This window comes from Narcine bancroftii, chromosome 2 (assembly GCF_036971445.1).
Source record: "Narcine bancroftii isolate sNarBan1 chromosome 2, sNarBan1.hap1, whole genome shotgun sequence".
NCBI classification, from domain to species: Eukaryota; Metazoa; Chordata; class Chondrichthyes; order Torpediniformes; family Narcinidae; genus Narcine; species Narcine bancroftii.
This window is the reverse complement of record NC_091470.1, coordinates 261,147,339-261,169,197: the sequence shown is the minus strand read 5'-3', so window position 1 is coordinate 261,169,197 and position 21,859 is coordinate 261,147,339.

The window sequence follows — 21,859 nt, the reverse complement described above, 5'->3', positions numbered from 1 at the left end:
TCATAGGTTGGGAATCAGAGGTAGGGAATCAGACGCAGGGAATCAGAGGCAGGGAATCAGAGGCAGGGAATCGGATGTGCGGAATCAGAGATGGGTAATCTGAACTGTGGAATCAGAGTCCGGGAATCAGATATGGGGAAACAGAGGCGGGGAATCACAGGCGGGGAAACAGAGGCGGGTACTCAGATATGGGGAATCAGAGGTGGGGAATCAGAGGCGGGGAATCAGAGGCGGGGAATCAGAGGCAGGGTATCAGATGCAGGGAATCAGATGTGGGGAATCAGAGATGGGGAATCAGAGGCAGGGAATCAGAATCAGAAGCGGGGAATCAGAGGCCGGGAATCAGAGGCCGGGAATCAGAGGACTGGAATCAGAGGCCGGGAATCAGAGGTGGGGAATCAGAGGCAGGGAATCAGAAACAGAAGCGGGGAATCAGAGGCCGGGAATCAGAGGCCGGGAATCAGAGGCCTGGAATCAGAGGCCGGGAATCATAGGTGGGGAAACAGACGCGGGGAATCAGATATGGGGAATCAGAGGTGGGGAATCAGAGGTTGAGAATCAGAGGCAGGGAATCAGAGGCGGGGTATCAGAGCTGGGGAATCAGAGGCGGGGAATCAGAATTGGGGAATCAGAGATGGGGAATCAGAGATGGGGAATCAGAGGCGGGGAATCAGACGCAGGGAATGAGAGGTGGTGAATCAGAGATGGGGATTCATAGGCGGGGTATCAGAGGCAGGGAATCAGACGCGGGGAATCAGAGGCGGGGAATCATAGCTGGCGAATCAGAGGCGGGGAATCAGAGTTGGGGAATCAGAAGCGGAGAATCAGATATGGGGAATCAGAGGCGGGGAATCAGAGTCGGGGAAACAGAGGCGGGGTATCAGATATGGGGAATCAGAGGTGGGGAATCAGAGGTGATGAATCAGAGATGGGGAATCAGAGGCGGGGAATCAGAGGCAGGGAATCAGACGCGGGGAATCAGAGGTGGGGAATCAGAGCTGGGGAATCAGAGGCAGGGAATCAGAGGCAGGGAATCAGACGCGGGGTATCAGAGGCGGGGAATCAGAGCTGGGGAATCAGAGGCGGGGAATCAGAGTTGGGGAATCAGAGGCGGGGAATCAGATATGGGGAAACAGAGTCAGAGAATCAGAGGCTGGGAAACAGAGGCGGAGAATCAGATATAGGGAATCAGAGGTGGGGAATCAAGGGTTGTGAATCAGATGTAGGGAATCAGACGTGGGGAATCAGAGGCGGGGAATCAGAGGCAGGGAATCGGATGTGCGGAATCCGAGCTGGGGAATCAGAGGTGGGGAATCAGAGTCCGGGAATGAGATATGGGGAAACAGATATGGGGAATCAGAGGTGGTGAATCAGAGGTGGTGATTCAGAGATGGGGAATCAGAGGCGGGGAATCAGAGGCAGGGAATCAGACGCGGGGAATCAGAGGTGGGGAATCAGAGCTGGGGAATCAGAGGCGGGGAATCAGAGGCAGGGAATCAGACGCGGGGTATCAGAGGCGGGGAATCAGAGTTGGGGAATCAGAGGCGGGGAATCAGAGTTGGGGAATCAGAGGTGGGGAATCAGATATGGGGAAACAGAGTCAGAGAATCAGAGGCTGGGAAACAGAGGCGGAGAATCAGATATAGGGAATTAGAGGTGGGGAATCATAGATTGGGAATCAGAGGTAAGGAATCAGATGCGGGGAATCAGAGGCGGGGAATCAGAGGCAGGGAATCGGATGTGCGGAATCAGAGATGGGGAATCAGAGGTGGGGAATCAGAATCCGGGAATCAGATATGGGGAAACAGAGGCGGGGAATCAGAGGCGGGGATACAGAGGCGGGGCATCAGATATGGGTAATCAGAGGTGGGGAATCAGAGGTTGGGAATCAGAGGCGGGGAATCAAAGGTGGGGATCAGAGGCAGGGAATCAGAGGCAGGGAATCAGATGTGGGGAATCAGAGATGGGGAATCAGAGGCAGGGAATCAGAATCAGAAGCGGGGAATCAGAGGCCGGGAATCAGAGGCCGGGAATCAGAGGCCGGGAATCAGAGGCCGGGAATCAGAGGCCTGGAATCAGAGGTGGGGACTCAGAGTCCGGGAATCAGAGGCGGGGAATCTGAGGCGGGGAAACAGAGGCGGGGAATCAGATATGTTGAATCAGAGGTGGGGAATCAGAGGTGGTGAATCAGAGATAGTTAATCAGAGGCGGGGAATCAAAGGCGGGGAATCAGACGCGGGGAATCAGAGGCGGGGAATCAGAGCTGGGGAATCAGAGGCGGGGAATCAGAGTTGGGGAATCAGAGGCGGGGAATCAGATATGGGGAATCAGAGGCGGGGAATCAGAGGCGGGGAATCAGAGGCAGGGAATCAGAGATTAGGAATCAGAGGCAGGGCATCAGAGGCAGGGAATCAGACGCGGTGTTTCAGAGTTGGGGAATTAGAGCTGGGGAATCAGGGGCAGGGAATCAGAGTTGGGGAATCAGAGGCAGGGAATCAGATATGGGGAAACAGAGGGGGGAATCAAAGGCTGGGAAACAGAGGCGGAGAATCAGATATAGGGAATCAGAGGTGGGGAATCATAGGTTTGGAATCAGAGGTAGGGAATCAGACGCAGGGAATCAGAGGCAGGGAATCAGAGGCAGGGAATCGGATGTGCGGAATCAGAGATGGGTAATCTGAACTGGGGAATCAGAGTCCGGGAATCAGATATGGGGAAACAGAGGCGGGGAATCACAGGCGGGGAAACAGAGGTGGGTACTCAGATATGGGGAATCAGAGGTGGGGAATCAGAGGCGGGGAATCAGAGGCGGGGAATCAGAGGCAGGGTATCAGATGCAGGGAATCAGATGTGGGGAATCAGAGATGGGGAATCAGAGGCAGGGAATCAGTATCAGAAGCGGGGAATCAGAGGCCGGGAATCAGAGGCCGGGAATCAGAGGCCTGGAATCAGAGGCCGGGAATCAGAGGTGGGGAATCAGAGGCAGGGAATCAGAAACAGAAGCGGGGAATCAGAGGCCGGGAATCAGAGGCCGGGAATCAGAGGCCTGGAATCAGAGGCCGGGAATAATAGGTGGGGAAACAGACGCGGGGAATCAGATATGGGGATTCAGAGGTGGGGAATCAGAGGTTGAGAATCAGAGGCAGGTAATCAGAGGCGGGGTATCAGAGCTGGGGAATCAGAGGCGGGGAATCAGAATTGGAGAATCAGAGATGGGGAATCAGAGATGGGGAATCAGAGGCGGGGAATCAGACGCAGGGAATGAGAGGTGGTGAATCAGAGATGGGGATTCATAGGCGGGGAATCAGAGGCAGGGAATCAGACGCGGGGAATCAGAGGCGGGGAATCATAGCTGGCGAATCAGAGGCGGGGAATCAGAGTTGGGGAATCAGAAGCGGAGAATCAGATATGGGGAATCAGAGGCGGGGAATCAGAGTCGGGGAAACAGAGGCGGGGTATCAGATATGGGGAATCAGAGGTGGGGAATCAGAGGTGATGAATCAGAGATGGGGAATCAGAGGCGGGGAATCAGAGGCAGGGAATCAGACGCGGGGAATCAGAGGTGGGGAATCAGAGCTGGGGAATCAGAGGCAGGGAATCAGAGGCAGGGAATCAGACGCGGGGTATCAGAGGCGGGGAATCAGAGCTGGGGAATCAGAGGCGGGGAATCAGAGTTGGGGAATCAGAGGCGGGGAATCAGATATGGGGAAACAGAGTCAGAGAATCAGAGGCTGGGAAACAGAGGCGGAGAATCAGATATAGGGAATCAGAGGTGGGGAATCAAGGGTTGTGAATCAGAGGTAGGGAATCAGACGTGGGGAATCAGAGGCGGGGAATCAGAGGCAGGGAATCGGATGTGCGGAATCCGAGCTGGGGAATCAGAGGTGGGGAATCAGAGTCCGGGAATGAGATATGGGGAAACAGAGGCGGGGAATCAGATATGGGGAATCAGAGGTGGTGAATCAGAGGTGGTGATTCAGAGATGGGGAATCAGAGGCGGGGAATCAGAGGCAGGGAATCAGACGCGGGGAATCAGAGGTGGGGAATCAGAGCTGGGGAATCATAGGCGGGGAATCAGAGGCAGGGAATCAGACGCGGGGTATCAGAGGCGGGGAATCAGAGTTGGGGAATCAGAGGTGGGGAATCAGAGTTGGGGAATCAGAGGTGGGGAATCAGATATGGGGAAACAGAGTCAGAGAATCAGAGGCTGGGAAACAGAGGCGGAGAATCAGATATAGGGAATTAGAGGTGGGGAATCATAGATTGGGAATCAGAGGTAAGGAATCAGATGCGGGGAATCAGAGGCGGGGAATCAGAGGCAGGGAATCGGATGTGCGGAATCAGAGATGGGGAATCAGAGGTGGGGAATCAGAATCCGGGAATCAGATATGGGGAAACAGAGGCGGGGAATCAGAGGCGGGGATACAGAGGCGGGGCATCAGATATGGGGAATCAGAGGTGGGGAATCAGAGGTTGGGAATCAGAGGCGGGGAATCAAAGGTGGGGATCAGAGGCAGGGAATCAGAGGCAGGGAATCAGATGTGGGGAATCAGAGATGGGGAATCAGAGGCAGGGAATCAGAATCAGAAGCGGGGAATCAGAGGCCGGGAATCAGAGGCCGGGAATCAGAGGCCGGGAATCAGAGGCCGGGAATCTGAGGCGGGGAAACAGAGGCGGGGAATCAGATATGTGGAATCAGAGGTGGGGAATCAGAGGTGGTGAATCAGAGATAGTGAATCAGAGGCGGGGAATCAAAGGCGGGGAATCAGACTCGGGGAATCAGAGGCGGGGAATCAGAGCTGGGGAATCAGAGGCGGGGAATCAGAGTTGGGGAATCAGAGGCGGGGAATCAGATATGGGGAATCAGAGGCGGGGAATCAGAGGCGGGGAATCAGAGGCAGGGAATCAGAGATTAGGAATCAGGGGCAGGGCATCAGAGGCAGGGAATCAGACGCGGTGTATCAGAGTTGGGGAATTAGAGCTGGGGAATCAGGGGCAGGGAATCAGAGTTGGGGAATCAGAGGCCGGGAATCAGAGGCCGGGAATCAGAGGCCTGGAATCAGAGGCCGGGAATCAGAGGTGGGGAAACAGACGCGGGGAATCAGAGGCGGGGAATCAAATATGGGGAATCAGAGGTGGGGAATCAGAGGTGGTGAATCAGAGATGGTGAATCAGAGGCGGGGAATCAGAGGCGGGGAATCAGACGCGGGGAATCAGAGGCGGGGAATCAGAGCTGGGGAATCAGAGGCGGGGAATCAGAGTTGGGGAATCAGAGGCGGGGAATCAGATATGGGGAATCAGAGGCGGGGAATCAGAGGCGGGGAATCAGAGGCAGGGAATCAGAGATTAGGAATCAGAGGCAGTGCATCCGAGGCAGGGAATCAGATGCGGTGTATCAGAGGTGGGGAATTAGAGCTGGGGAATCAGGGGCAGGGAATCAGAGTTGGGGAATCAGAGGTGGGGAATCAGAGCTGGGGAATCAGAGGCAGGGAATCAGAGGCAGGGAATCAGACGCGGGGTATCAGAGGCAGGGAATCAGAGCTGGGGAATCAGAGGCGGGGAATCAGAGTTGGGGAATCAGAGGCGGGGAATCAGATATGGGGAAACAGTGTCAGAGAATCAGAGGCTGGGATACAGAGGCGGAGAATCAGATATAGGGAATCAGAGGTGGGGAATCAAGGGTTGTGAATCAGAGGTAGGGAATCAGACGTGGGGAATCAGAGGCGGGGAATCAGAGGCAGGGAATCGGATGTGCGGAATCCGAGCTGGGGAATCAGAGGTGGGGAATCAGAGTCCGGGAATGAGATATGGGGAAACAGAGGCGGGGAATGAGATATGGGGAATCAGAGGTGGTGAATCAGAGGTGGTGATTCAGAGATGGGGAATCAGAGGCGGGGAATCAGAGGCAGGGAATCAGACGCGGGGAATCAGAGGTGGGGAATCAGAGCTGGTGAATCAGAGGCGGGGAATCAGAGGCAGGGAATCAGACGCGGGGTATCAGAGGCGGGGAATCAGAGCTGGGGAATCAGAGGCGGGGAATCAGAGTTGGGGAATCAGAGGTGGGGAATCAGATATGGGGAAACAGCGTCAGAGAATCAGAGGCTGGGAAACAGAGGCGGAGAATCAGATATAGGGAATCAGAGGTGGGTAATCATAGATTGGGAATCAGAGGTAAGGAATCAGATGCGGGGAATCAGAGGCGGGGAATCAGAGGCAGGGAATCGGATGTGCGGAATCAGAGATGGGGAATCAGAGGTGGGGAATCAGAATCCGCGAATCAGATATGGGGAAACAGAGGCGGGGAAACAGAGGCGGGGATACAGAGGCGGGGCATCAGATATGGGGAATCAGAGGTGGGGAATCAGAGGTTGGGAATCAGAGGCGGGGAATCAAAGGTGGGGATCAGAGGCAGGGAATCAGAGGCAGGGAATCAGATGTGGGGAATCAGAGATGGGGAATCAGAGGCAGGGAATCAGAATCAGAAGCGGGGAATCAGAGGCCGGGAATCAGAGGCCGGGAATCAGAGGCCGGGAATCAGAGGCCGGGAATCAGAGGCCGGGAATCAGAGGTGGGGACTCAGAGTCCGGGAATCAGAGGCGGGGAATGTGAGGCGGGGAAACAGAGGCGGGGAATCAGATATGTGGAATCAGAGGTGGGGAATCAGAGGTGGTGAATCAGAGATAGTGAATCAGAGGCGGGGAATCAGAGGCGGGGAATCAGACGCGGGGAATCAGAGGCGGGGAATCAGAGCTGGGGAATCAGAGGCGGGGAATCAGAGTTGGGGAATCAGAGGCGGGGAATCAGATATGGGGAATCAGAGGCGGGGAATCAGAGGCAGGGAATCAGAGATTAGGAATCAGAGGCAGGGCATCAGAGGCAGGGAATCAGACGCGGTGTATCAGAGTTGGGGAATTAGAGCTGGGGAATCAGGGGCAGGGAATCAGAGTTGGGGAATCAGAGGCAGGGAATCAGATATGGGGAAACAGAGGGGGGAATCAGAGGCTGGGAAACACAGGCGGAGAATCAGATATAGGGAATCAGAGGTGGGGAATCATAGGTTGGGAATCAGAGGTAGGGAATCAGACGCAGGGAATCAGAGGCAGGGAATCAGAGGCAGGGAATCGGATGTGCGGAATCAGAGATGGGTAATCTGAACTGTGGAATCAGAGTCCGGGAATCAGATATGGGGAAACAGAGGCGGGGAATCACAGGCGGGGAAACAGAGGCGGGTACTCAGATATGGGGAATCAGAGGTGGGGAATCAGAGGCGGGTAATCAGAGGCGGGGAATCAGAGGCAGGGTATCAGATGCAGGGAATCAGATGTGGGGAATCAGAGATGGGGAATCAGAGGCAGGGAATCAGAATCAGAAGCGGGGAATCAGAGGCCGGGAATCAGAGGCCGGGAATCAGAGGCCTGGAATCAAAGGCAGGGAATCAGAGGTGGGGAATCAGAGGCAGGGAATCAGAAACAGAAGCGGGGAATCAGAGGCCGGGAATCAGAGGCCGGGAATCAGAGGCCTGGAATCAGAGGCCGGGAATCATAGGTGGGGAAACAGACGCGGGGAATCAGATATGGGGAATCAGAGGTGGGGAATCAGAGGTTGAGAATCAGAGGCAGGGAATCAGAGGCGGGGTATCAGAGCTGGGGAATCAGAGGCGGGGAATCAGAATTGGGGAATCAGAGATGGGGAATCAGAGATGGGGAATCAGAGGCGGGGAATCAGACGCAGGGAATGAGAGGTGGTGAATCAGAGATGGGGATTCATAGGCGGGGTATCAGAGGCAGGGAATCAGACGCGGGGAATCAGAGGCGGGGAATCATAGCTGGCGAATCAGAGGCGGGGAATCAGAGTTGGGGAATCAGAAGCGGAGAATCAGATATGGGGAATCAGAGGCGGGGAATCAGAGTCGGGGAAACAGAGGCGGGGTATCAGATATGGGGAATCAGAGGTGGGGAATCAGAGGTGATGAATCAGAGATGGGGAATCAGAGGCGGGGAATCAGAGGCAGGGAATCAGACGCTTGGAATCAGAGGTGGGGAATCAGAGCTGGGGAATCAGAGGCAGGGAATCAGAGGCAGGGAATCAGACGCGGGGTATCAGAGGCGGGGAATCAGAGCTGGGGAATCAGAGGCGGGGAATCAGAGTTGGGGAATCAGAGGCGGGGAATCAGATATGGGGAAACAGAGTCAGAGAATCAGAGGCTGGGAAACAGAGGCGGAGAATCAGATATAGGGAATCAGAGGTGGGGAATCAAGGGTTGTGAATCAGAGGTAGGGAATCAGACGTGGGGAATCAGAGGCGGGGAATCAGAGGCAGGGAATCGGATGTGCGGAATCCGAGCTGGGGAATCAGAGGTGGGGAATCAGAGTCCGGGAATGAGATATGGGGAAACAGAGGTGGGGAATCAGAGGCGGGGATACAGAGGCGGGGCATCAGATATGGGGAATCACAGGTGGGGAATCAGAGGTTGGGAATCAGAGGTGGGGAATCAAAGGTGGGGATCAGAGGCAGGGAATCAGAGGCAGGGAATCAGATGTAGGGAATCAGAGATGGGGAATTAGAGGCAGGGAATCAGAATCAGAAGCGGGGAATCAGAGGCCGGGAATCAGAGGCCGGGAATCAGAGGCCGGGAATCAGAGGCCGGGAATCAGAGGCCGGGAATCAGAGGTGGGGACTCAGAGTCCGGGAATCAGAGGCGGGGAATCTGAGGCGGGGAAACAGAGGCGGGGAATCAGATATGTGGAATCAGAGGTGGGGAATCAGAGGTGGTGAATCAGAGATAGTGAATCAGAGGCAGTGCATCCGAGGCAGGGAATCAGATGCGGTGTATCAGAGGCGGGGAATCAGAGGCTGGGAAACAGAGGCGGAGAATCAGATATAGGGAATCAGAGGTGGGGAAACATAGGTTGGGAATCAGAGGTAGGGAATCAGATGCAGGGAATCAGAGGCGGGGAATCAGAGGCAGGGAATCGGATGTGCAGAATCAGAGATGGGTAATCTGAGCTGGGGAATCAGAGTCCGGGAATCAGATATGGGGAAACAGAGGCGCGGAATCAGAGGCGGGGAAACAGAGGCGGGTAATCAGATATGGGGAATCAGAGGTGGGGAATCAGAGGCGGGGAATCAGAGGCGGGGAATCAGAGGCAGGGTATCAGAGGCAGGGAATCAGATGTGGGGAATCAGAGATGGGGAATCAGAGGCAGGGAATCAGAAACAGAAGCGGGGAATCAGAGGCCGGGAATCAGAGGCCGGGAATCAGAGGCCTGGAATCAGAGGCCGGGAATCATAGGTGGGGAAACAGACGCGGGGAATCAGATATGGGGAATCAGAGGTGGGGAATCAGAGGTTGAGAATCAGAGGCAGGGAATCAGAGGCGGGATATCAGAGCTGGGGAATCAGAGGCGGGGAATCAGAATTGGGGAATCAGAGATGGGGAATCAGAGATGGGGAATCAGAGGCTGGGAATCAGACGCAGGGAATCAGAGGTGGTGAATCAGAGATGGGGATTCATAGGCGGGGAATCAGAGGCAGGGAATCAGACGCGGGAATCAGAGGCGGGGAATCATAGCTGGCGAATCAGAGGCGGGGAATCAGAGTTGGGGAATCAGAAGCGGAGAATCAGATATGGGGAATCAGAGGCGGGGAATCAGAGGCTGGGAAACAGAGGCGGAGAATCAGATATAGGGAATCAGAGGTGGGGAATCATAGGTTGGGAATCAGAGGTAGGGAATCAGACGCAGGGAATCAGAGGCAGGGAATCAGAGGCAGGGAATCGGATGTGCGGAATCAGAGATGGGTAATCTGAACTGTGGAATCAGAGTCCGGGAATCAGATATGGGGAAACAGAGGCGGGGAATCACAGGCGGGGAAACAGAGGCGGGTACTCAGATATGGGGAATCAGAGGTGGGGAATCAGAGGCGGGTAATCAGAGGCGGGGAATCAGAGGCAGGGTATCAGATGCAGGGAATCAGATGTGGGGAATCAGAGATGGGGAATCAGAGGCAGGGAATCAGAATCAGAAGCGGGGAATCAGAGGCCGGGAATCAGAGGCCGGGAATCAGAGGCCTGGAATCAGAGGCCGGGAATCAGAGGTGGGGAATCAGAGGCAGGGAATCAGAAACAGAAGCGGGGAATCAGAGGCCGGGAATCAGAGGCCGGGAATCAGAGGCCTGGAATCAGAGGCCGGGAATCATAGGTGGGGAAACAGACGCGGGGAATCAGATATGGGGAATCAGAGGTGGGGAATCAGAGGTTGAGAATCAGAGGCAGGGAATCAGAGGCGGGGTATCAGAGCTGGGGAATCAGAGGCGGGGAATCAGAATTGGGGAATCAGAGATGGGGAATCAGAGATGGGGAATCAGAGGCGGGGAATCAGACGCAGGGAATGAGAGGTGGTGAATCAGAGATGGGGATTCATAGGCGGGGTATCAGAGGCAGGGAATCAGACGCGGGGAATCAGAGGCGGGGAATCATAGCTGGCGAATCAGAGGCGGGGAATCAGAGTTGGGGAATCAGAAGCGGAGAATCAGATATGGGGAATCAGAGGCGGGGAATCAGAGTCGGGGAAACAGAGGCGGGGTATCAGATATGGGGAATAAGAGGTGGGGAATCAGAGGTGATGAATCAGAGATGGGGAATCAGAGGCGGGGAATCAGAGGCAGGGAATCAGACGCTTGGAATCAGAGGTGGGGAATCAGAGCTGGGGAATCAGAGGCAGGGAATCAGAGGCAGGGAATCAGACGCGGGGTATCAGAGGCGGGGAATCAGAGCTGGGGAATCAGAGGCGGGGAATCAGAGTTGGGGAATCAGAGGCGGGGAATCAGATATGGGGAAACAGAGTCAGAGAATCAGAGGCTGGGAAACAGAGGCGGAGAATCAGATATAGGGAATCAGAGGTGGGGAATCAAGGGTTGTGAATCAGAGGTAGGGAATCAGACGTGGGGAATCAGAGGCGGGGAATCAGAGGCAGGGAATCGGATGTGCGGAATCCGAGCTGGGGAATCAGAGGTGGGGAATCAGAGTCCGGGAATGAGATATGGGGAAACAGAGGCGGGGAATCAGAGGCGGGGATACAGAGGCGGGGCATCAGATATGGGGAATCACAGGTGGGGAATCAGAGGTTGGGAATCAGAGGTGGGGATTCAAAGGTGGGGATCAGAGGCAGGGAATCAGAGGCAGGGAATCAGATGTGGGGAATCAGAGATGGGGAATTAGAGGCAGGGAATCAGAATCAGAAGCGGGGAATCAGAGGCCGGGAATCAGAGGCCGGGAATCAGAGGCCGGGAATCAGAGGCCGGGAATCAGAGGCCGGGAATCAGAGGTGGGGACTCAGAGTCCGGGAATCAGAGGCGGGGAATCTGAGGCGGGGAAACAGAGGCGGGGAATCAGATATGTGGAATCAGAGGTGGGGAATCAGAGGTGGTGAATCAGAGATAGTGAATCAGAGGCAGTGCATCCGAGGCAGGGAATCAGATGCGGTGTATCAGAGGCGGGGAATCAGAGGCTGGGAAACAGAGGCGGAGAATCAGATATAGGGAATCAGAGGTGGGGAATCATAGGTTGGGAATCAGAGGTAGGGAATCAGATGCAGGGAATCAGAGGCGGGGAATCAGAGGCAGGGAATCGGATGTGCAGAATCAGAGATGGGTAATCTGAGCTGGGGAATCAGAGTCCGGGAATCAGATATGGGGAAACAGAGGCGCGGAATCAGAGGCGGGGAAACAGAGGCGGGTAATCAGATATGGGGAATCAGAGGTGGGGAATCAGAGGCGGGGAATCAGAGGCGGGGAATCAGAGGCAGGGTATCAGAGGCAGGGAATCAGATGTGGGGAATCAGAGATGGGGAATCAGAGGCAGGGAATCAGAAACAGAAGCGGGGAATCAGAGGCCGGGAATCAGAGGCCGGGAATCAGAGGCCTGGAATCAGAGGCCGGGAATCATAGGTGGGGAAACAGACGCGGGGAATCAGATATGGGGAATCAGAGGTGGGGAATCAGAGGTTGAGAATCAGAGGCAGGGAATCAGAGGCGGGATATCAGAGCTGGGGAATCAGAGGCGGGGAATCAGAATTGGGGAATCAGAGATGGGGAATCAGAGATGGGGAATCAGAGGCTGGGAATCAGACGCAGGGAATCAGAGGTGGTGAATCAGAGATGGGGATTCATAGGCGGGGAATCAGAGGCAGGGAATCAGACGCGGGAATCAGAGGCGGGGAATCATAGCTGGCGAATCAGAGGCGGGGAATCAGAGTTGGGGAATCAGAAGCGGAGAATCAGATATGGGGAATCAGAGGCGGGGAATCAGAGTCGGGGAAACAGAGGCGGGGTATCAGATATGGGGAATCAGAGGTGGGGAATCAGAGGTGATGAATCAGAGATGGGGAATCAGAGGCGGGGAATCAGAGGCAGGGAATCAGACGCGGGGAATCAGAGGTGGGGAATCAGAGCTGGGGAATCAGAGGCAGGGAATCAGAGGCAGGGAATCAGACGCGGGGTATCAGAGGCGGGGAATCAGAGCTGGGGAATCAGAGGCGGGGAATCAGAGTTGGGGAATCAGAGGCGGGGAATAAGATATGGGGAAACAGAGTCAGAGAATCAGAGGCTGGGAAACAGAGGCGGAGAATCAGATATAGAGAATCAGAGGTGGGGAATCAAGGGTTGTGAATCAGAGGTAGGGAATCAGACGTGGGGAATCAGAGGCGGGGAATCAGAGGCAGGGAATCGGATGTGCGGAATCCGAGCTGGGTAATCAGAGGTGGGGAATCAGAGTCCGGGAATGAGATATGGGGAAACAGAGGCGGGGAATGAGATATGGGGAATCAGAGGTGGTGAATCAGAGGTGGTGATTCAGAGATGGGGAATCAGAGGCGGGGAATCAGAGGCAGGGAATCAGACGCGGGGAATCAGAGGTGGGGATTCAGAGCTGGGGAATCAGAGGCGGGGAATCAGAGGCAGGGAATCAGACGCGGGGTATCAGAGGCGGGGAATCAGAGCTGGGGAATCAGAGGCGGGGAATCAGAGTTGGGGAATCAGAGGTGGGGAATCAGATATGGGGAAACAGAGTCAGAGAATCAGAGGCTGGGAAACAGAGGCGGACAATCAGATATAGGGAATCAGAGGTGGGGAATCATAGATTGGGAATCAGAGGTAAGGAATCAGATGCGGGGAATCAGAGGCGGGGAATCAGAGGCAGGGAATCGGATGTGCGGAATCAGAGGTGGGGAATCAGAATCCGCGAATCAGATATGGGGAAACAGAGGCGGGGAATCAGAGGCGGGGATACAGAGGCGGGGCATCAGATATGGGGAATCAGAGGTGGGGAATCAGAGGTTGGGAATCAGAGGTGGGGAATCAAAGGTGGGGATCAGAGGCAGGGAATCAGAGGCAGGGAATCAGATGTGGGGAATCAGAGATGGGGAATTAGAGGCAGGGAATCAGAATCAGAAGCGGGGAATCAGAGGCCGGGAATCAGAGGTGGGGACTCAGAGTCCGGGAATCAGAGGCGGGGAATCTGAGGCGGGGAAACAGAGGCGGGGAATCAGATATGTGGAATCAGAGGTGGGGAATCAGAGGTGGTGAATCAGAGATAGTGAATCAGAGGCGGGGAATCAGAGGCGGGGAATCAGACGCGGGGAATCAGGGGCGGGGAATCAGAGCTGGGGAATCAGAGGCGGGGAATCAGAGTTGGGGAATCAGAGGCGGGGAATCAGATATGGGGAATCAGAGGCGGGGAATCAGAGGCAGGGAATCAGAGATTAGGAATCAGAGGCAGGGCATCAGAGGCAGGGAATAAGACGCGGTGTATATGAGTTGGGGAATTAGAGCTGGGGAATCAGGGGCAGGGAATCAGAGTTGGGGAATCAGAGGCAGGGAATCAGATATGGGGAAACAGAGGGGGGAATCAGAGGCTGGGAAACAGAGGCGGAGAATCAGATATAGGGAATCAGAGGTGGGGAATCATAGGTTGGGAATCAGAGGTAGGGAATCAGACGCAGGGAATCAGAGGCAGGGAATCAGAGGCAGGGAATCGGATGTGCGGAATCAAAGATGGGTAATCTGAACTGGGGAATCAGAGTCCGGGAATCAGATATGGGGAAACAGAGGCGGGGAATCACAGGCGGGGAAACAGAGGCGGGTACTCAGATATGGGGAATCAGAGGTGGGGAATCAGAGGCGGGGAATCAGAGGCGGGGAATCAGAGGCAGGGTATCAGATGCAGGGAATCAGATGTGGGGAATCAGAGATGGGGAATCAGAGGCAGGGAATCAGAATCAGAAGCGGGGAATCAGAGGCCGGGAATCAGAGGCCGGGAATCAGAGGCCTGGAATCAGAGGCCGGGAATCAGAGGTGGGGAATCAGAGGCAGGGAATCAGAAACAGAAGCGGGGAATCAGAGGCCGGGAATCAGAGGCCGGGAATCAGAGGCCTGGAATCAGAGGCCGGGAATCATAGGTGGGGAAACAGACGCGGGGAATCAGATATGGGGAATCAGAGGTGGGGAATCAGAGGTTGAGAATCAGAGGCAGGGAATCAGAGGCGGGTATCAGAGCTGGGGAATCAGAGGCGGGGAATCAGAATTGGGGAATCAGAGATGGGGAATCAGAGATGGGGAATCAGAGGAGGGGAATCAGACGCAGGGAATCAGAGGTGGTGAATCAGAGATGGGGATTCATAGGCGGGGAATCAGAGGCAGGGAATCAGACGCGGGGAATCAGAGGCGGGGAATCATAGCTGGCGAATCAGAGGCGGGGAATCAGAGTTGGGGAATCAGAAGCGGAGAATCAGATATGGGGAATCAGAGGCGGGGAATCAGAGTCGGGGAAACAGAGGCGGGGTATCAGATATGGGGAATCAGAGGTGGGGAATCAGAGGTGATGAATCAGAGATGGGGAATCAGAGGCGGGGAATCAGAGGCAGGGAATCAGACGCGGGGAATCAGAGGTGGGGAATCAGAGCTGGGGAATCAGAGGCAGGGAATCAGAGGCAGGGAATCAGACGCGGGGTGTCAGAGGCGGGGAATCAGAGCTGGGGAATCAGAGGCGGGGAATCAGAGTTGGGGAATCAGAGGCGGGGAATCAGATATGGGGAAACAGAGTCAGAGAATCAGAGGCTGGGATACAGAGGCGGAGAATCAGATATAGGGAATCAGAGGTGGGGAATCAAGGGTTGTGAATCAGAGGTAGGGAATCAGACGTGGGGAATCAGAGGCGGGGAATCAGAGGCAGGGAATCGGATGTGCGGAATCCGAGCTGGGGAATCAGAGGTGGGGAATCAGAGTCCGGGAATGAGATATGGGGAAACAGAGGCGGGGAATGAGATATGGAGAATCAGAGGTGGTGAATCAGAGGTGGTGATTCAGAGATGGGGAATCAGAGGCGGGGAATCAGAGGCAGGGAATCAGACGCGGGGAATCAGAGGTGGGGAATCAGAGCTGGGGAATCAGAGGCGGGGAATCAGAGGCAGGGAATCAGACGCGGGGTATCAGAGGCGGGGAATCAGAGCTGGGGAATCAGAGGCGGGGAATCAGAGTTGGGGAATCAGAGGTGGGGAATCAGATATGGGGAAACAGAGTCAGAGAATCAGAGGCTGGGAAACAGAGGCGGAGAATCAGATATAGGGAATCAGAGGTGGGGAATCATAGATTGGGAATCAGAGGTAAGGAATCAGATGCGGGGAATCAGAGGCGGGGAATCAGAGGCAGGGAATCGGATGTGCGGAATCAGAGATGGGGAATCAGAGGTGGGGAATCAGAATCCGCGAATCAGATATGGGGAAACAGAGGCGGGGAATCAGAGGCGGGGATACAGAGGCGGGGCATCAGATATGGGGAATCAGAGGTGGGGAATCAGAGGTTGGGAATCAGAGGCGGGGAATCAAAGGTGGGGATCAGAGGCAGGGAATCAGAGGCAGGGAATCAGATGTGGGGAATCAGAGATGGGGAATCAGAGGCAGGGAATCAGAATCAGAAGCGGGGAATCAGAGGCCGGGAATCAGAGGCCGGGAATCAGAGGCCGGGAATCAGAGGCCGGGAATCAGAGGCCGGGAATCAGAGGTGGGGACTCAGAGTCCGGGAATCAGAGGCGGGGAATCTGAGGCGGGGAAACAGAGGCGGGGAATCAGATATGTGGAATCAGAGGTGGGGAATCAGAGGTGGTGAATCAGAGATAGTGAATCAGAGGCGGGGAATCAGAGGCGGGGAATCAGACGCGGGGAATCAGAGGCGGGGAATCAGAGCTGGGGAATCAGAGGCGGGGAATCAGAGTTGGGGAATCAGAGGCGGGGAATCAGATATGGGGAATCAGAGGCGGGGAATCAGAGGCAGGGAATCAGAGATTAGGAATCAGAGGCAGGGCATCAGAGGCAGGGAATCAGACGCGGTGTATCAGAGTTGGGGAATTAGAGCTGGGGAATCAGGGGCAGGGAATCAGAGTTGGGGAATCAGAGGCAGGGAATCAGATATGGGGAAACAGAGGGGGGAATCAGAGGCTGGGAAACAGAGGCGGAGAATCAGATATAGGGAATCAGAGGTGGGGAATCATAGGTTGGGAATCAGAGGTAGGGAATCAGACGCAGGGAATCAGAGGCAGGGAATCAGAGGCAGGGAATCGGATGTGCGGAATCAGAGATTAGGAATCAGAGGCAGGGCATCAGAGGCAGGGAATCAGACGCGGTGTTTCAGAGTTGGGGAATTAGAGCTGGGGAATCAGGGGCAGGGAATCAGAGTTGGGGAATCAGAGGCAGGGAATCAGATATGGGGAAACAGAGGGGGGAATCAGAGGCTGGGAAACAGAGGCGGAGAATCAGATATAGGGAATCAGAGGTGGGGAATCATAGGTTGGGAATCAGAGGTAGGGAATCAGACGCAGGGAATCAGAGGCAGGGAATCAGAGGCAGGGAATCGGATGTGCGGAATCAGAGATGGGTAATCTGAACTGGGGAATCAGAGTCCGGGAATCAGATATGGGGAAACAGAGGCGGGGAATCACAGGCGGGGAAACAGAGGTGGGTACTCAGATATGGGGAATCAGAGGTGGGGAATCAGAGGCGGGGAATCAGAGGCGGGGAATCAGAGGCAGGGTATCAGATGCAGGGAATCAGAGGTGGGGAATCAGAGGCAGGGAATCAGTATCAGAAGCGGGGAATCAGAGGCCGGGAATCAGAGGCCGGGAATCAGAGGCCTGGAATCAGAGGCCGGGAATCAGAGGTGGGGAATCAGAGGCAGGGAATCAGAAACAGAAGCGGGGAATCAGAGGCCGGGAATCAGAGGCCGGGAATCAGAGGCCTGGAATCAGAGGCCGGGAATAATAGGTGGGGAAACAGACGCGGGGAATCAGATATGGGGAATCAGAGGTGGGGAATCAGAGGTTGAGAATCAGAGGCAGGGAATCAGAGGCGGGGTATCAGAGCTGGGGAATCAGAGGCGGGGAATCAGAATTGGGGAATCAGAGATGGGGAATCAGAGATGGGGAATCAGAGGCGGGGAATCAGACGCAGGGAATGAGAGGTGGTGAATCAGAGATGGGGATTCATAGGCGGGGAATCAGAGGCAGGGAATCAGACGCGGGGAATCAGAGGCGGGGAATCATAGCTGGCGAATCAGAGGCGGGGAATCAGAGTTGGGGAATCAGAAGCGGAGAATCAGATATGGGGAATCAGAGGCGGGGAATCAGAGTCGGGGAAACAGAGGCGGGGTATCAGATATGGGGAATCAGAGGTGGGGAATCAGAGGTGATGAATCAGAGATGGGGAATCAGAGGCGGGGAATCAGAGGCAGGGAATCAGACGCGGGGAATCAGAGGTGGGGAATCAGAGCTGGGGAATCAGAGGCAGGGAATCAGAGGCAGGGAATCAGACGCGGGGTATCAGAGGCGGGGAATCAGAGCGGGGGAATCAGAGGCGGGGAATCAGAGTTGGGGAATCAGAGGCGGGGAATCAGATATGGGGAAACAGAGTCAGAGAATCAGAGGCTGGGAAACAGAGGCGGAGAATCAGATATAGGGAATCAGAGGTGGGGAATCAAGGGTTGTGAATCAGAGGTAGGGAATCAGACGTGGGGAATCAGAGGCGGGGAATCAGAGGCAGGGAATCGGATGTGCGGAATCCGAGCTGGGGAATCAGAGGTGGGGAATCAGAGTCCGGGAATGAGATATGGGGAAACAGAGGCGGGGAATCAGATATGGGGAATCAGAGGTGGTGAATCAGAGGTGGTGATTCAGAGATGGGGAATCAGAGGCGGGGAATCAGAGGCAGGGAATCAGACGCGGGGAATCAGAGGTGGGGAATCAGAGCTGGGGAATCATAGGCGGGGAATCAGAGGCAGGGAATCAGACGCGGGGTATCAGAGGCGGGGAATCAGAGTTGGGGAATCAGAGGTGGGGAATCAGAGTTGGGGAATCAGAGGTGGGGAATCAGATATGGGGAAACAGAGTCAGAGAATCAGAGGCTGGGAAACAGAGGCGGAGAATCAGATATAGGGAATTAGAGGTGGGGAATCATAGATTGGGAATCAGAGGTAAGGAATCAGATGCGGGGAATCAGAGGCGGGGAATCAGAGGCAGGGAATCGGATGTGCGGAATCAGAGATGGGGAATCAGAGGTGGGGAATCAGAATCCGGGAATCAGATATGGGGAAACAGAGGCGGGGAATCAGAGGCGGGGATACAGAGGCGGGGCATCAGATATGGGGAATCAGAGGTGGGGAATCAGAGGTTGGGAATCAGAGGCGGGGAATCAAAGGTGGGGATCAGAGGCAGGGAATCAGAGGCAGGGAATCAGATGTGGGGAATCAGAGATGGGGAATCAGAGGCAGGGAATCAGAATCAGAAGCGGGGAATCAGAGGCCGGGAATCAGAGGCCGGGAATCAGAGGCCGGGAATCAGAGGCCGGGAATCTGAGGCGGGGAAACAGAGGCGGGGAATCAGATATGTGGAATCAGAGGTGGGGAATCAGAGGTGGTGAATCAGAGATAGTGAATCAGAGGCGGGGAATCAAAGGCGGGGAATCAGACTCGGGGAATCAGAGGCGGGGAATCAGAGCTGGGGAATCAGAGGCGGGGAATCAGAGTTGGGGAATCAGACGCGGGGAATCAGATATGGGGAATCAGATGCGGGGAATCAGAGGCGGGGAATCAGAGGCAGGGAATCAGAGATTAGGAATCAGGGGCAGGGCATCAGAGGCAGGGAATCAGACGCGGTGTATCAGAGTTGGGGAATTAGAGCTGGGGAATCAGGGGCAGGGAATCAGAGTTGGGGAATCAGAGGCCGGGAATCAGAGGCCGGGAATCAGAGGCCTGGAATCAGAGGCCGGGAATCAGAGGTGGGGAAACAGACGCGTGGAATCAGATATGGGGAATCAGAGGCGGAGAATCAGAGTCGGGAAACAGAGGCGGGGTATCAGATATGGGGAATCAGAGGTGGGGAATCAGAGGTGATGAATCAGAGATGGGGAATCAGAGGCGGGGAATCAGAGGCAGGGAATCAGACGCGGGGAATCAGAGGTGGGGAATCAGAGCTGGGGAATCAGAGGCAGGGAATCAGAGGCAGGGAATCAGACGCGGGGTATCAGAGGCTGGGAATCAGAGCTGGGGAATCAGAGGCGGGGAATCAGATATGGGGAATCAGAGGTGGTGAATCAGAGGTGGTGATTCAGAGATGGGGAATCAGAGGCGGGGAATCAGAGGCAGGGAATCAGATGCGGGGAATCAGAGGTGGGGAATCAGAGCTGGGGAATCAGAGGCGGGGAATCAGAGGCAGGGAATCAGACGCGGGGTATCAGAGGCGGGGAATCAGAGCTGGGGAATCAGAGGTGGGGAATCAGATATGGGGAAACAGAGTCGGAGAATCAGAGGCTGGGAAACAGAGGCGGAGAATATGATATAGGGAATCAGAGGTGGGGAATCATAGATTGGGAATCAGAGGTAAGGAATCAGACACGGGGAATCAGAGGCGGGGAGTCAGAGGCAGGAAATCGGATGTGCGGAATCAGAGATGGGGAATCAGATGTGGGGAATCAGAATCCGGGAATCAGATATGGGGAAACAGAGGCGGGGAATCAGAGGCGGGGAATCAGAGGCGGGGCATCAGAGATGGGGAATCAGAGGCGGGGAATCAGACGCAGGGAATCAGAGGTGGTGAATCAGAGATGGGGATTACGAGGCGGGGAATCAGAGGCAGGGAATCAGACGCGGGGAATCAGAGGCGGGGAATCATAGCTGGCGAATCAGAGGCGGGGAATCAGAGTTGGGGAATCAGAAGCGGAGAATCAGATATGGGGAATCAGAGATGGGGAATCAGAGGCGGGGAATCAGAGGCAGGGAATCAGACGTGGGGAATCAGAGGTGGGGAATCAGAGCTGGGGATCAGAGGCGGGGAATCAGAGGCAGGGAATCAGATGCGGGGTATCAGAGGCGGGGAATCAGAGCTGGGGAATCAGAGGCGGGGAATCAGAGTTGGGGAATCAGAGGTGGGGAATCAGATATTGGGAAACAGAGTCAGAGAATCAGAGGCTGGGAAACAGAGGCGGAGAATCAGATATAGGGAATCAGAGGTGGGGAATCATAGATTGGGAATCAGAGGTAAGGAATCAGACGCGGGGAATCAGAGGCAGGGAATCGGATGTGCGGAATCAGAGATGGGGAATCAGAGGTGGGGAATCAGAATCCGGGAATCAGATATGGGGAAACAGAGGCGGGGAATCAGAGGCGGGGAAACAGAGTCGGGGCATCAGATATGGGGAATCAGAGGTGGGGAATCAGAGGTTGGGAATCAGAGGCGGGGAATCAAAGGTGGGGATCAGAGGCAGGGAATCAGAGGCATGGAATGAGATGTGGGGAATCAGAGATGGGAATCAGAGGCAGGGAATCAGAATCAGAAGCGGGGAATCAGAGGCCGGGAATCAGAGGCCGGGGTTCAGAGGCCGGGAATCAGAGGCCGGGAATCAGAGGTGGGGACTCAGAGTCCGGTAATCAGAGGCGGGGAATCTGAGGCGGGGAAACAGAGGCGGGGAATCAGATATGGGGAATCAGAGGTGGGGAATCAGAGGTGGTGAATCAGAGATGGTGAATCAGAGGCGGGGAATCAGAGGCGGGGAATCAGACGCGGGGAATCAGAGGCGGGGAATCAGAGCTGGGTAATCAGAGTCGGGGAATCAGAGTTGGCGAATCAGAGGCGGGGAATCAGAGGCGGGGAATCAGAGGCAGGGAATCAGAGATTAGGAATCAGAGGCAGGGCATCAGAGGCAGGGAATCAGACGCGGTGTATCAGAGGTGGGGAATTAGAGCTGGGGAATCAGGGGCAGGGAATCAGAGTTGGGGAATCAGAGGCGGGGAATCAGATATGGGGAAACAGAGGCGGGGAATCAGAGGCTGGGAATCGGATGTCCAGAATCAGAGATGGGTAATCTGAGCTGGGGAATCAGAGTCCGGGAATCAGATATGGGGAAACAGAGGCACGGAATCAGAGGCGGGGAAACAGAGGTGGGTAATCAGATATGGGGAATCAGAGGTGGGGAATCAGAGGCGGGGAATCAGAGGCGGGGAATCAGAGGCAGGGTATCAGAGGCAGGGAATCAGATGTGGGGAATCAGAGATGGGGAATCAGAGGCAGGGAATCAGAATCAGAAGCGGGGAATCAGAGGCCGGGAATCAGAGGCCGGGAATCAGAGGCCTGGAATCAGAGGCCGGGAATCAGAGGTGGGGAAATAGACGCGGGGAATCAGATATGGGGAATCAGAGGTGGGGAATCACAGGTTGAGAATCAGAGGCAGGGATTCAGAGGCGGGGTATCAGAGCTGGGGAATCAGAGGCGGGGAATCAGAATTGGGGAATCAGAGATGGGGAATCAGAGATGGGGAATCAGAGG